The sequence below is a fragment of the Xenopus tropicalis genome, chromosome 1, assembly GCF_000004195.4.
Source record: "Xenopus tropicalis strain Nigerian chromosome 1, UCB_Xtro_10.0, whole genome shotgun sequence".
NCBI lineage: Eukaryota > Metazoa > Chordata > Amphibia > Anura > Pipidae > Xenopus > Xenopus tropicalis.
In genome coordinates, this window is record NC_030677.2 from 178,238,042 (window position 1) to 178,253,322 (window position 15,281).

Consider the following 15,281-nt stretch of genomic DNA (forward strand, 5'->3'; position numbering starts at 1 on the left):
AAAAATTACCTTGCATAGCTTTTTCTATTTTTGTTGCTTACTTTCAGTGATGATGTGGCAAAATATGTAATTATGATGTCTAGAAACAGGGTAACTAAAACTACTAGCATTTAAAATAGCATTGGAATAGTCAGAATTTTAAGTTCTGTGACCACAATATTGTAAATTATTATCATTAGGGATGTAGCGAACCTCAAAAAAAAAGTTTGAAAGTGCGAACCCCATAGACTTCAATGGGAAGGCGAACTTTAAAACCTAGAAAAGCCATTTCTGGCCAGAAAACTGATTTTAAAGTTGTTTAAAGGGTGCCACGACCTGGACAGTGGCATGCAGAAGGGGGATCAAGGGCAAAAATTTCTCAGAAAAATACGTTGTTGACACAGCGTTGCGCAAAAACACAAGCTATTCCTATGTATACGCAAAGACAGCTGGCAGACCTAGCGGAAATACGCGGCGTTTTTTGCTATTTCGCACTATTAGCACCATGGAAACGGTAGGCTGAAAAACACCATGTGTGGCTTGTGCAGCGTTTTTAGGCCGAGAAAAAACGCAGCGAAAAAAATGAAGAGGAAAAACGCCTAAGGCGAACCCAAATTGTGAACATCGCGAAAAGTTCGCGAACTTGCGAACACCCGATGTTCGCGCAAATTAGTTCGCCGGCGAACAGTTCGCTACATCTCTAATTATCATAACCGCTAATTTCATATTTTTCAGGATTTTATGGGCTTCATTGTCCAGTTCAAGTCTGATTACCATTATATATATATATATATATATATATATATATACACATATTATAAATTTGACATAAAAGAAGAAGAAGCTACCCAGCAAGAAGTACAGGCCATTGGCTCCAGGTGCAAACCAAAAACCAAAATTTAATTGGATGCATTATCCTTGAATGATGATTTGAATAAAATCTTTAATAGAGGCAGCCCAAAAAGTACATTTTACAAGGGTAAAAGCCAAATTCACTAGGGGTGCCAATTTGTTATGGTTGTACAAATTACAAGTAGTTACAAGTGGCAGCCAAAGGTCTATCCTTCCATTTTCTAACTTGTAATACAGGTATGACGTACGTGAACCAGAAACCCATTATCCAGAAAGCTTTCAGTACGGAAGGCCATCTCCCATAGACTCTGTTTTCATCAAATAATTACATTTTATAAAAATATTTTACTTTTTCTCTGTAATAATAAAGTACCTTGTACGTGATCCCGACAAAGATATAAATAATCCTTATTGGAGGTAAAACAATCCTATTGGGTTTATTTATTGTTTAAATATCTTTTAGTAGAGTTATGGAGTAAGTATGGAGAAGGAAAGATGTCAAAGTAATGCCAAATTAACTGCAGCTGTATGTAATATGTATGAAGAACTTTGGGTGGTGATTGTACACATTCAGCCAGGGCTTCTATTAGTACTGATAGCAGTTGCTGTACTATTGATAACAAACCAACATCAGCTATTTTTCTGCTTTATTATTCAAGTTTTTAAGTTAGGCTCATTATTCGCTGTTCACAAGCACAAATCTACACATCTAAAATTTTATTACATAAACAGTCAAAAGGTGAACAGGAAATTGGTGTAATGCCGGCAATTTTTCTGACCCTTTATCTGACCCTTTATGGATGGCCCAAAGCCCCTTCTTTATCACTCTAGAGAGTGAAGATCAAAGATTGCTAAATATAAAAAAAAAGAGAAAAAAATCATTTCTTATTGATATCTAAGCACATCAAATCATAAATCTAAAGCACTGCACTTCAAAAGGTATACAAAGATAAATTGCACATCAAAATTAAACAGACACAGGAATTCGGAAGTGCTCAGTTGACCTTTATCAGATAGAGGATTCAATCGGTTAGAAAAGTGGAAAACTTAATAGCTGGTTACTTCATTTTAAGAAGGATATTAAAGAGAATTATCTGATAGATTCATGTTATTGAAACAAAGAAAGATGCAAATAACATGTCTTGATTATATGAATGATCAGAGATTCCTCTTTCAAATTCAGGTCTTGTTACCTACAACAAGGGTGTTCCATTTATTAAAACAAATAATATTGGGTCTGTCAGACTGGCCTTCCATAGGGGGTTGTATATCAATACTCAGATTGAAGTTTTTTCTATGATTCATTTTTTTGTGCTAAAACTTTCAAAATTCAAATTATGATTTCAAAAACTTGTTTGATATTTATTTTACGCAAAAAAATCCAAAAACTTAAATGTAAAACTTCAGCATCTAAAAGCTTTTGAGTTCTTACAGAAGTGAGTTTTTCAAAAACTTTTGATGGTTTGACTCATTGAAAGTAATGGTAGAATACTTGATAATAATACTTAATATTAATTAAGTATGTCCTTTTTTACTGTTTAATTTGATGATTTTTTTAATAAACATTTGAGTTTGGTAAGATTTCAAGTTTATTCAAAGTGGAAAATATCTCTAAAATTCACAAATTTGAAAATTGGTAAATAAACCCAATAGTACTAGAGGATCCCAGTTTGCAACAGCCAAGGACAAATCTCATCCTAAGCCTCTTTTATTTTCACAATGGAACAATACTCCTTTTAACAAAACCTTTAGCACCATCTACAACGAAAAGTGGGCTCTTGGTGTCTGGTTCTCTTTTGGGTTTTCTTCTACCAATAGAGCTTAGCATGCTACTTCAATCCTGCCCCATTTCCCTGTATCCCAATCCATTTACCAGGAATGAATAGGGCTAGTTAAGGAAATGCTATGGTTAAGAAGCAAAAGCTAGTGTAGTCTACATCACTATTGGAGCATTCTTTGTTCTGTTGGGGAGTTTATATTCTGTATATAACAATGGCTCCTATTGAAAAAACAAAAAATGATAGAGCTTCTCCACCCAAAAACTAATTTAAAGATGTGACTAGGACTGAACACATTTTTACATCTTGTACAAATTTGCAGCAAAGTTCATGTTTTCACAATTGGTGAAAACTATCATGAATCTGCTCTAGAATGTCACCATGTGCTTTGTTTCACAGAACAAATTGTTTTTTCATGCATTAAAAAAAAACAAGAAAAAATGTCCTTTGATGCCAATGTATTTGGCATGAGGGAAAACTTGAGAAACAAATGCCCATTGACTCCAATACGTTTGGTGCAAGTAAAAACACAGTGAAAAGATGCTGCTCTTCCAAAACTCTGCTATTTAACAGATTTCATTTTCATGGCCCTGAGAAGTAAGAGAAGTAATTGAGCTGGTGTATCCTTAACTTTTGGATTTAGTCAAATAACCAATACTCCACAAAAGAATTATACAAGTACTGAACTAAATCAGAACACTAATGTGCATATTCACATTGGAGAAAAAAAATAAATATTCCAGCATTTTTACAAAAAATTCACATTCAGAAGTTCAAACTTCCAATATTTTTCCTTTGTGATTGCCCCCTGTTCCTACCCTTAGTTTGTCCCTGTGTTTCACCTTTTCCCAGTCATCAGCTTTCCCATGTCACTCCCTATCTCACATACAGAGGCTGATTCATTAATTTTTGAGATCACATGCTCCAAAAAAAAGGGCTAAACTTGACCAACTTTTTTCCTGTGTATTTTGTCATTCATTTTCAGCGAGGCTGGAAAATCTGAACTGTTTTAGAAATCCAAAAAAAACCCTTAACATCAACCCGCTTGAATACTTCAGATACACCCATCGTTGACGTTTATAGAATGCAAGATTTTAGGAGACAGATTTCTTCATTGAAATTTTCAAAACATTTTTTCTTAATGAATCTCAAAAATTAGAGTTTGAAAAACTCAAACTCAAATATATATTCAACATTGCAGATTTTTGTTTCAAAATCACAGACCTCCCCACAATCTTCTCATTTCTACCCACAGTGTTAAATGAATCAGATAGCCAGCCATAATTTGAGTTTAAACTGAATGCCTTAATCCTAATTAGGATAAGGCAAATTCTCTTACTGTCTTGTGGAACACCTGAACAATGCTCTGTAGCTGTATATTTGTGAGTTAGAATTAAGGCAGAGGTGTAAAGAAAATGAAATTTTGATATTTGCAGAATCATTTCTTTCATCACATCATAAGCCGCCATGGTCAGGAAAAATTGTCCAATTACCAAAAAAAGGAGAGATAGTGTATTACTTAGCACCTTGTACCATGGCACAATGTCTGGCACCAACTGGCGCCATGAAATCACATAAGGAAAGTGAACCTGCTATGAAACAACATATTTGAAGTTACTGGGTGGCCGTGTGAAATGTAAACAAAAACAGTATGCAAGAAAACTTTACTTACATTATAAGTGATAAAACATATCCTAGGGCTTACATTCCTCCATAGCACATTACTCTGGATTTATTTATGCTAAACTGCTAACAACATAACAAATTACAGTTACATTTTGTATTTTTACAGGCAGTTTCGGTCAAAATCAGTTCAACTGCAGATTATCATTTAGGGATTTTGTAGAGAAAAAATCCCGCAGGCAGCTGTATGGTAGGTGGCTTTACATACTGAGCTCCAATGATTCTATTGTTGGAGGCTAAAATGGGGAATTTTTCAGAACTTCACTATTGTGCCTGGATGATCCTACATTAAATTTGATGTTCTAGAACCCTTTTGGATTTTCCCACATAAAATATACGATAGCAGTGCAAGTGCAGTTATATTGCAAGATCTACATGTTATGGAGGTGTTATTCTGATTTTAATGAATGATTAAATGAATGACGCAAAAGGAAGGGATTGGGTTACACATCTACCCAGAAAAGTTGTATATAGTGTAAACAAAGTGTCATGCTAAGCTGTGTAAAATTAATCTTCACTTTCTTCATCACAAGTGGAATCACATATTTTTTTTTGTCTACAGTACACTGGGTGGTTAATACCAGGACCTCCGCTTGCACTCCAATTTTTTATATTGTTTTTGTTGGATAGTATGATGAGAATATCTAAACATTCCTTCTACCACCAAAAAGCTAAAATGAACACACCTGCATTATTATTCATTCATGTTTACTGTAGTGATATTCAATGATGTACAAACTAAGGGATTTCCTGAAGTAAATATTGTAGTCCCAGTAAAGCATCAGTTGGCCAAGTTGTGCTTAATGAGTACTAAGGGAGAAATGGGATCTCATGCTCCTTTCTGAGTGGTTCACCATTGGAACCCTCAGCTGTAACTTAACTATCCCAACTGGAGTTGTATTGATTGATATTATTAATTTAGAAAGAGCTTTTCTTTGGTACAGAGAAAGAGAAGACATGCCATAACCCTGTCTGCAGAAATCAGTTAAAAAGAGGGCACCAAACAGAGGAGCTACCATCAGCCTCATCACCCTACCATGACAAAAATTATTGTTTATGTTTTTTATTTATATAGTGCTATTTGTGTCTTTTCTCTGGCTCATGATTTACACTGTGTGTATTACCAACAGTAGAATACCATTCAGTGTTGAACACCCAAGCTGCTACCCCAGGGGCCCCCACTTTCTGACGCCCTCCCCCCCTGCTAGTGAGCATACCTTGTACTTAACTTTGCTGCAATTGGGGAAAGGAGGTCAGCAGGAGGTGGCACCCACTGAGTTTTTTCCCAGTGTCCCTCTGGCCCAGTCCGATCCTGATATCATTTTAGTAAGATTGATAGACTAGATCTTGGAGAGCTCTGAGTCTAAATGCTAGGGAGACAATGTCTCATCCATTGTGAATTGCTGCCCTATTTTGTGTGTGAATTACCCACCCACTTAGACTGTATGCTTTATGAAGCAGGTAGAATTAATTGTAGTTTTCAACAAAGTGGAAAAAGGCTCTTTGCAGCCCCGGCTGCACCCAGTACCCTTTGCTAGGGTGCAGTAATACAAATAAATGGAAACAGCAGCACTCTGGTTACTTTGTGGAACCCAAAGGCACAAAGGCAACATTTGGGTGTTACTCTAGCCCTTTATCACCTATAAACACAAATACAATCAAGTGTTATATACCCTGGGGATGAGAAGGGACAACAGTGCTTACCCCTATTTTACCCATGATGCTCAGTGAACAACATACTATCCATTAAAGTGCACAGGTTCAGTACTTGAGAACAAAAACAAGTGTCCATGATATCTTTCAGCAATTCTAATGTATCCTGCGACAACTGTTTTGTGAAACATACACATATAATGTGAAAAGTGACAAAAATTTACTCCATATTCATAACAAGTATTCAAAACAATAGTTATTGCCTTACTTCAGCACACATCTGTCTATCAGGTATCTGGTCATTTCTTCATAGCTCTAGTGTCAGGTTCTGGCACTGAATTCAGCATGTTGTAGAAACCATACAGAAGGTTAAGAAAAGACTCAAGCAATTTAAATCCAATATATGTTGTTACCTGTTACAGTTGCCTATAGCTGTGCACTGAAATTAAACATTCACTTTCATAGTTAAGATACCAAGTTATTGACAATGTAGACCCACTTAGACAAGGTGGTGATAGACAGTGAATGCTTAAGAGCCTGGAAATGCACAGGATTGGTTGGCCTTAATAGGGAATTACCCCTATGCTGCTTATATGTGTAAGTGCTTGTTTTTATGAAATACTTACATTTTAATTTCTGTTTACTAAAGCGCCTTTCTATATGTTCCAGGACAGTGACATTTAAAGATGTGGAAACTTCAGATCCAATTCTGGGTCGATTTGTCCCCTGAATTGAGCCTTGGAGCCAGAAAGAGATTTACACAGTTACCTGACAGAAGTATACTGAAGTAAGGTACTAACTATTGCTTAGAATATTGGTTATGAATATGGAGTGAATTTCCACAGGATATGTGTGTCACAGAGCTCTTATGCAGCAAAGAACCTCTATCCTCTTGTAAATGTATTTTTGTATTTATTCATATTATATTATTGTATCGATCCCCTTTCTGTTCTATAACTGCATTTTAATGTAAAGTGCTGCATACAGAAAACAGGGTTACAAACAGGGTTACATTATATGGAACAGCAGAAGCAGAACACTGATCTCAATTAACATTTGTCAAATACTTAAGAACATATATACAATGTAAATGAAAGAATGAGGACTCAATAAATGAATATAGATGGGTTAACAATTATTTTGATGTGTGTCAGTAGAACAGTGTTGCTTATTAAGCATTACAAAAATAGTTTTGCTACGGTATATATCTCACCTGTACTTCTTGCCTGTGTCATAGAAAGGACTTCAAAGGTCTCCTTTGGGGAATTGTTGCTGCTGTTTCACAAATTGTCAGCAATGTTATTGAATTTTCCGTTCTTTTAATGTCTGCATGATGAGTTGTATCCGTGGAAATGCCATACATTGAATAATATATTAGTCCCTCCCCAACATGAGCACTCTTTCTATTATTTGCATTTGCTTTTAAAGTGTGCCTAGCTAAGCATTTCTATTGGATTCGTAAGTTGAATTTTCTACATATAATAAAACTAAGTAATTATATTTCGCATGTTTAACTAAAGCAGACAATACATTTGCTCTCCCCGTCACCCCAGTTTCTGCCATACAGCCAATATTAAATATTAAACCTTAGTACTGCATGACTGTTGACACTTAGGGGCACATTTACTAAGACACGAATTCGAATCCGAATTGGGAAAATTCTGATTGGAAAACGAACATTTTGCGACTTTTTCGTATTTTTTGCGAATTTTCGGCGCCTTTACGACTTTGCGGAAATTGTCGCGACTTTTTCGTTACCAATACGATTTGCGCGAAAAAACGTGAGTTTTTCGTAGCCATTACGATGCGCTCGTATCTTGTCGCGACTTTTTCGTATTGAGCGCTCGTAAGCGGCGGGCGAAATTTTAGACTTAGCATGATTTTGGAAGCCTCCCATAGGACTCAATGGCACCCTGCAGCTCCAACCCGGCCCAAGGAAAGTCTCCCATAGGGCTCAATGGCACTCTGCAGCTCCAACCTGGCCCAAGGAAAGTCTCCCATAGGGCTCAATGGCACTCTGCAGCTCCAACCCGGCCCCAAGGAAAGTCTCCCATAGGGCTCAATGGCACTCTGCAGCTCCAACCCGGCCCAAGGAAAGTCTCCCATAGGGCTCAATAGCACTCTGCAGCTCCAACCTGGCCCAAGGAAAGTCTCCCATAGGGCTCAATGGCACTCTGCAGCTCCAACCCGGCCCAAGGAAAGTCTCCCATAGGGCTCAATGGCACTCTGCAGCTCCAACCCGGCCCAAGGAAAGTCTCCCATAGGGCTCAATGGCACTCTGCAGCTCCAACCCGGCCCAAGGAAAGTCTCCCATAGGGCTCAATGGCACTCTGCAGCTCCAACCTGGCCCAAGGAAAGTCTCCCATAGGGCTCAATGGCACTCTGCAGCTCCAACCTGGCCCAAGAAAAGTCCCCATACTGAAGCTTGAATGAATCCGAATCTTTTGTACTCAGCGCGAAAGCTGCGAAAAAGTCGCGACTTTTTGCGCAAGTATTAACGCTACGAAAAAATCGCCAGATTTTGCGCAACATTCGGAATGGCAACGATAAAGTCGCGACAATTATCCGAAAAATCACAAAATACCGATCATTACGAAAAAAACACAATCGGATGCATTCGGCCCGTTCGTGAGTAAGTAAATGGGCCCCTTAGAGGCCGATTTACCAATCCACGAACGGATCGAAAGCGTCCGAATGAGTTTTTTTCGTAATGATTGGTATTTTGCGATTTTTTCGTTGCCATCGCGACTTTTTCGTAAATTGACGCGACTTTTTCATAGCCGTTACGACTTGCACGAATTGTCGCAACTTTTTCATCGGTGTCACGAAAAAAAACGTACTGTCGCGCCGAGTACGAAAGTTTCGGATTCATTCAAGCTTCAGTATCATGACTTTCCTTGACCAGGTTGGAGCTGCAGAGTGCCATTGAGTCCTAAGTCGTAACGGCTACGAAAAAGTCGCAACAATTCGTGCAAGTCGTACTGTCTACGAAAAAGTCGCGACAATTTGCCCAAGTTGTAACGGTTACGAAAAAGTGACAATTCACGGAAAAGTCCCAACGGAGACGAAAAAATTGCAAAAAAGTCGCAAAATGTTAGTTTCCAATCCGATTTTTCGGATTCGTGGATTAGTAAATCAGCCCCTTGGGGACCATTTACTAACCATCGCATTTTTTTTTATTCATATTTTTAGCACTAAAAGTTGTGACTGTTTGGAGATTTACTATGGATCAAAACGGCTAAATATCTGAATCAGACAATTCGCCAGCTAAAGCCTGCCAAGATCACGTAGAAGTCAGATATCCCTTCCCTTCCCTGGTGGATCTTTCTTTTGCTTCAAAACTTTAGAGATTTTAGATTTTTGACACTGTTTGTTTGTGCAACAATTTCAGTGCAGACTTTTTAATTTCAGATTTTTTAGTAAATGTCAGACATTCGTGGAACTGAGTTAAGATGAAAAAAAAAAAGGAAGAAAAATGAGAAATGTTAGAGATCCTAAGGGGGGGTCATCTATTAACATTCGGATTTTCATGGTTTTATATTTTTTTTAATATTCTTTGTAAAAACTCGAGGAAAAATAGCAAAAACTTTGACTTTTGTCACAAAAAAACTGCAACTTTTTGTCACACAAAAGCCAGCATCAAACCCCGCCCCCCCGAAAAACCTCTAAAACCATAAAGCAGCAAAAGATCTTACACCTGTAAAAGGGACATCTGCCATTGTTTTAGCTGGTGTATTTTTGTATTTGGAATTGTTGTGGTTTTGTCGCATTTTAAATCTTGACAATTACGATTTTTTTGTCAGCAACAAAATCGGGTGTTTGGACTGAAAAAATCAAGCAGAAGTAAATGCCCCCCCCCCCCCCCATTGTAAAGCTATTTCTGTTTGCGGATGCGAACTCCTTACATTCATCAGAGCAAAAAGGTAATTAAAGGGTAATTAACTATTGAAATGTAGAAGATTCAGATTTATGGGGAAAAGCTGAAATCCTGAAATGCTGGATATTTATTCAACTTTATTCAATAAACTTGGGAAGCACCATGATATCTTGGTGCCACCTACTGCTCAGCCAGGCCAAGCTCCAAGTCTAGCCTATGTAGCTGACATACTGGAAGATGGATATTAAAGGGCCTAAAAACAAAGATAAATAATACTAAATAAATGGGGTGTCTTATATTTATCATGCCGTGTATGTGCAGTAAAGCATTACCGGTGATGTTGCCCAGGGCAACAAATCAGCAATTTGATTTTAACAGTTTGAAAACCAAAGCAAAGCATCTGATTGGCTGCTATGAGCAACATCACCAGTAATGTTTTACTCCACTTTTTACACAGCATGATAAATATACCCCATAGAATGTAGCAACCTTATAGGAGTTTCATTACTACATTTGATTGATACAGAATAAAAAGGCATCATAAAACTTTTCAAGTTGTTTTTATCATTTAAAAAAATATGCTGGATGCAATGATAAATTCAATAGTATCCAAAAATAATAGAATTAATTAATCCTACAGTGCTACTGTATTGTTTCTTGAATTATCAGTAATAAAACCATCTTAACTCCTGTATGTAAATAAAAACTAAATAAAAATCAATAAATACTTTTTATATAATATTGTAATAGTAATATATAGAATGACAGTTTTTATTTTTGACAATGATTTGACTCTGTATGTAGGATATAATGATACATGCTACATGGCTGGAAGATTTAATAAAAAGTGAGTGTTTTGTATATTGTTTGGTCTTTTCATTTTCATCATTTTAGAGATGAGATTAAGAGATTTAACCTTTTACGAGCCAATCATGGTTTATCAATAAAAATAACTATACACTCCATTTTTGAAAAATAACATTGTTTGAATAGCCCAAACTATAGACTAGGGGAGAATAAGTGGGGGATTGAGAGATACAGTGGAGTTGAGCTATTGGAAAGGGAATAGTATTCTGCTGAGTGCCTCACTGTACTTCTTTTTTCCTTTCAAGTTTATATATTGTATTTTTCAAGAGATCACACAAATTAGTCATTCTGGGAACAAAAGGCCTTTTTGAGAGCTGTCAGTTGGCTGACAGTTTTGATGAACATTTACTTCAACTTGTAAAACACATTAATCAAACTTGTTCAAAAAGCTGCGGTCCAAAGAGGGTTATTTCTTCTTTTCTTTCCCTTCCAGCAAAAGACATACTTTACATAAGTGAGTGGATGTGACCGCATACAGTCGCTCCATACAGCTCACTAAGTAGCCCTCATTTGTTCAAATTAAAAGAGTACTTTCTGTGCCGTAAAGAAAAGGCTGTAGCAACTTCTCAAACCTGTTTATTACAAGTGGCTTTGAATAACCAATGATCCATTCACTCAATCTCTAAAAGAAACATTTGAAAATATGGGACGCATTTGCAAGCTGCAATATATGACATGGCGAGTTGGCAGGCTGCCTAGTTTCTACTTAAAGGATTGTCATTCTGGGAAAAATAAATTTCTCTAACTAGACAAAAGTCAATGTTTTCATGTTTTACTACAATCAAACTGATATGGTTGACAATTTAATGTCTTAACATGTAAAATATCCGCGGATAATCAAAATTACCCCAATCAATCATAAATACAGAAGGCCTATATTTTTTAATGCATGTGAACATTAGTGTAAAATTTTTAATAGATTTGCTGAAAAAAAAATCACAATGTTTCATGTATCCGGGCACGTTTTATATTTGTGTGCATTTGGAGCTAGTTAAAAACCATATGCTATCACATTTCTAAACCTTTGTTTAATGTTGTGTTTTATTTAATTTTATGTATATTTTATAGCCTACTTGCCTGTCAAGAAGATGTGGAAATGTGCTGGCATTCCAGCTGAAGACATCATTATGAGAAAATGCTCAAGGCTTTTTTCAAAGTGGGTGCTGAAACATACATTTTCTTTCTCTGACTCCAGGGGATGCTAATAGCAGCCCTAGCAGAAGGGTAGTGTTGGGTCAATTGGTAGCAATGCTGTGCACCCTACGGATTTATCAGCAAGTCCATTACAGAGGGAGCTTCTTAAAATAAATAAGAATAAGAATGTGACATAAAATTGGAAGGGAATGCGAAAAGAAAGAAGGATTGTGGGTAGGATGGCGCATAGCAGAGCTAATTTTAATATGTGACAGGCTCAGTTCAGTAAGCTTTGCCATTGATACTGATGTAAACTTCACAGAGCTTTAGACTTGTATCTATTAAGAGCGGCAGCGGTGTTCCTACAACCTGAGAACAAGTTCACTAGGGCATGCTATTCTTCTCCCTCCATAATAAAAATTGATATGAACTGTTTCAAATGGCTTACATATAATTACCCAGAAGACTCAGTAAGGAAAACTATATCTTTGGAGTATTCCTTTATCTTTTCAAATAAGAGATCCCCCCCTCTCTTCTCTTTTGTTTCTTTGATTACTTCGGGCCTTGTAATCAAACTAAGCTTAGTTTCAGGACCCTAGGGGCAGCATCTCTCAGCTCCCTGTCAAGCTGCGTTGCTAAACAATCAATCATGCTCTTGCACTCACTCGGCGGAAGTGCCACAACATGAAGAGTGCAATCCTTTGCTCTTGCCGTGAAGCCTCAGTGACAAAAGTTTTTTTTTTCCCTTCTTTTTTTTTTTTTCCTTTTGCAAGAAGCTGACTGTATTTGGGGTTATGAATATGCAATGACTCTCATTAGTATTGAAACACAGGAGCAAGAGCTGACATCCCCCGCCACTTTTACTGCAGCAGAATCGTCTAATGAATTGTCTCACTCTTTCACTAGCACAGGGTTTTTTTCTGTTGTGGCTCCTAGTTCCAAGGGGAGTTGCCCAGTTTGAGAATACCATTGACTGTAGAAATTAATTGCTAAGGACCTCTCGTGATTCGGTTAAACAGTGTTGAGACAGTGTTTAAATTGTCAAAACAGAAAAGCGTTAAACTCTGCATGGGGTACAATTTTCATAAAGCTGATAACCTGAAATAGATATATTGGAGGCGATAAGCAATGCGAATCTGACATCCTACTGGTTTGTTTATTAGTCGTTTGAATAGAACAAACAATGCTCAAGGAAACTTTTTCCAAATGAATAGGCTGCCAACACAAAGCTTTTCTATGAGCCTTTTACCATTTTAATGCTCCTTTTTTGTGTTTCTGGGCTGCTGCCAAATATGTTAAGGGTAAGGCTGGAATCCCTCTCTACATACAGTACAGATGAAGATATGCTTTTCCAGCACTAAGATATTCAGGTACAATGATGTGTATTACATAAAGAGACACAATATACATTTAGAAGCTAACGATCATGTTCCTTCTGTTTTTACCTACAAGATTGCGTCTTATCTTTTTTCTCTTTTTGTCAGTCAGAAAGTAAGATGTTTTGTTACCGAGTAAGATAGTGTTATGTGCCCAATTGTAAACATGGAGCCGACTTACTAATATTGGAATCTTTTCTGGAGGATTTGAGGAAAAAATATTTTCCCTTTTTATGAAAAAGTTGAATTTGGGATGAAACATTTTTGTATGTAGTGTTTTGTGCTGTTTACTTGGGACTTTTTTGTGGGGATTTTCACCTAAAGGTGTTTAGCTGCTCTGTTGTAGCTTTAACTATAACAGTAGAACTGCCAATTCATTGTGCCATTTTTCAGGAGTTCAGGAAAAAAATGATATTAAATCTAGAAAAACATTAAAATCAGGGAAATACTTTATGTGTTGGGACCACAAAAAAAAAAGATTGTAAATGAGGGAAAACTTAAAATGAGGGTGTGTAATAAGGAGGTTTCACTGTATTATCTAGGGATCTAGTGACCAGAACTGCATTCAAATCTCAATTAGAAAAGATGATGGCATTTATTTTGCACTGGACAAAATAAAAGGTAGGAATTTTAGGAAATCTGCCCTACATTGCAATAATAATATTTGGCTATGGGGAAATTTTTTTTTTGCTCTCAACAAAAAAAAGCTTTCATCATGCAGATACATTTTTTCCATTTATTCATTATTCCTGTGGCTTCTTGCAGGCGTATTTTTAAACAAAAAAAATTGTAATCTTAAACTTGCCTAGATCTAATCAAACCAATGAGCACATCATTGACCAATGAAAACTGTTCTCTCACTACACGTACTGGAGAGTTCTCAGGAGTTAGCAAGAACTTTCCTCCTACTTTACCATTAAAGTCAATTTAACCCTAAGCCAATTATCATTATCATAATTGACCAATGAAAATTGTTCTCTCACTACACTTACTGGAGAATTCTCAGGATTTATCAAGAACTTTCCTCCTGCTTTACCATTAAGTCAATTTAACCCTAAACCAAGTATTTAAAAAAGCAAAAAAAGTATGCCAACTAAATTCAATTAACACATTATAAATACACAAGAAAAAATAAAAACCTTCTGTAAAATTTCCCATGTACAAAATTTGGCAATAAAACTAAGAAATATTTTTGACTTTTGAGAAATCTCTCACCTACACACTAAGGGGCTGATTTATGATTGCTCAAACCTCGGCGCTCAAGCAATCGGTTACTGTAACCACGTGGGAGTTCCTCAAGCTGGCGGGAGGTTTGAGCAATCATAAATCAGCCCCTAAGGGGGAGATTTATCACTATTTGCTATCTGAGGAAAAAAAACAGAGAAAAACACAAAGCTCAAATAGTCACAATTTATTAAACAAAAAAAAAGTGAAAATTCACATGAAAAAACTTGGCAAGTAACTGCTGTCCAGTTTTTATAGAAGTAATTGTCATTGTCTCCAAAGATTTCAAACAAGTTTATCTTACTTTTTTTTTTACCCCCAGAGAGTAGATTCAGCCTTATTGAAAATGAATGGCACCAGTTTCAGACTGGCCCACTGGAATGCCAGGAAAACTCCTGGTGGGCCCGGGGGTCAGTGGGCCCTCCTGCTTCTAACCATTTGGTATAATTCATGGTAAATCGCTATTTCTCTATGGGAATAAAGAGACAAAATAGATAGAATAGATTATAGTATGTGAAGATAAAAGACTAGGAAAATAAAGAGGTTGAGTGAGAAGTGGAGGAAACATAGTTTGGAGAGTGAGCCCATAAGCTGAGGTTTTCTGGTGGGCCCCTGGCATCCCAGTCTGACACTAAATAGAACAATGTCATTTTCATTTGTGTGTGACTTTTTTCAACAAACAAAACATGACCATTAATATTCACGATTTTCTTTCCAAAAGTGCTCAAGAAATATAATTGATAATTTTGCCTCTACTTAACAAAAAATGAAAGCTTGTTGTCTATATACAGAAACTCAAAATAAATGAAACTGCCCACTTTATATTCTAGCCGCTAGCTTTGACCATTCGAATTTAGC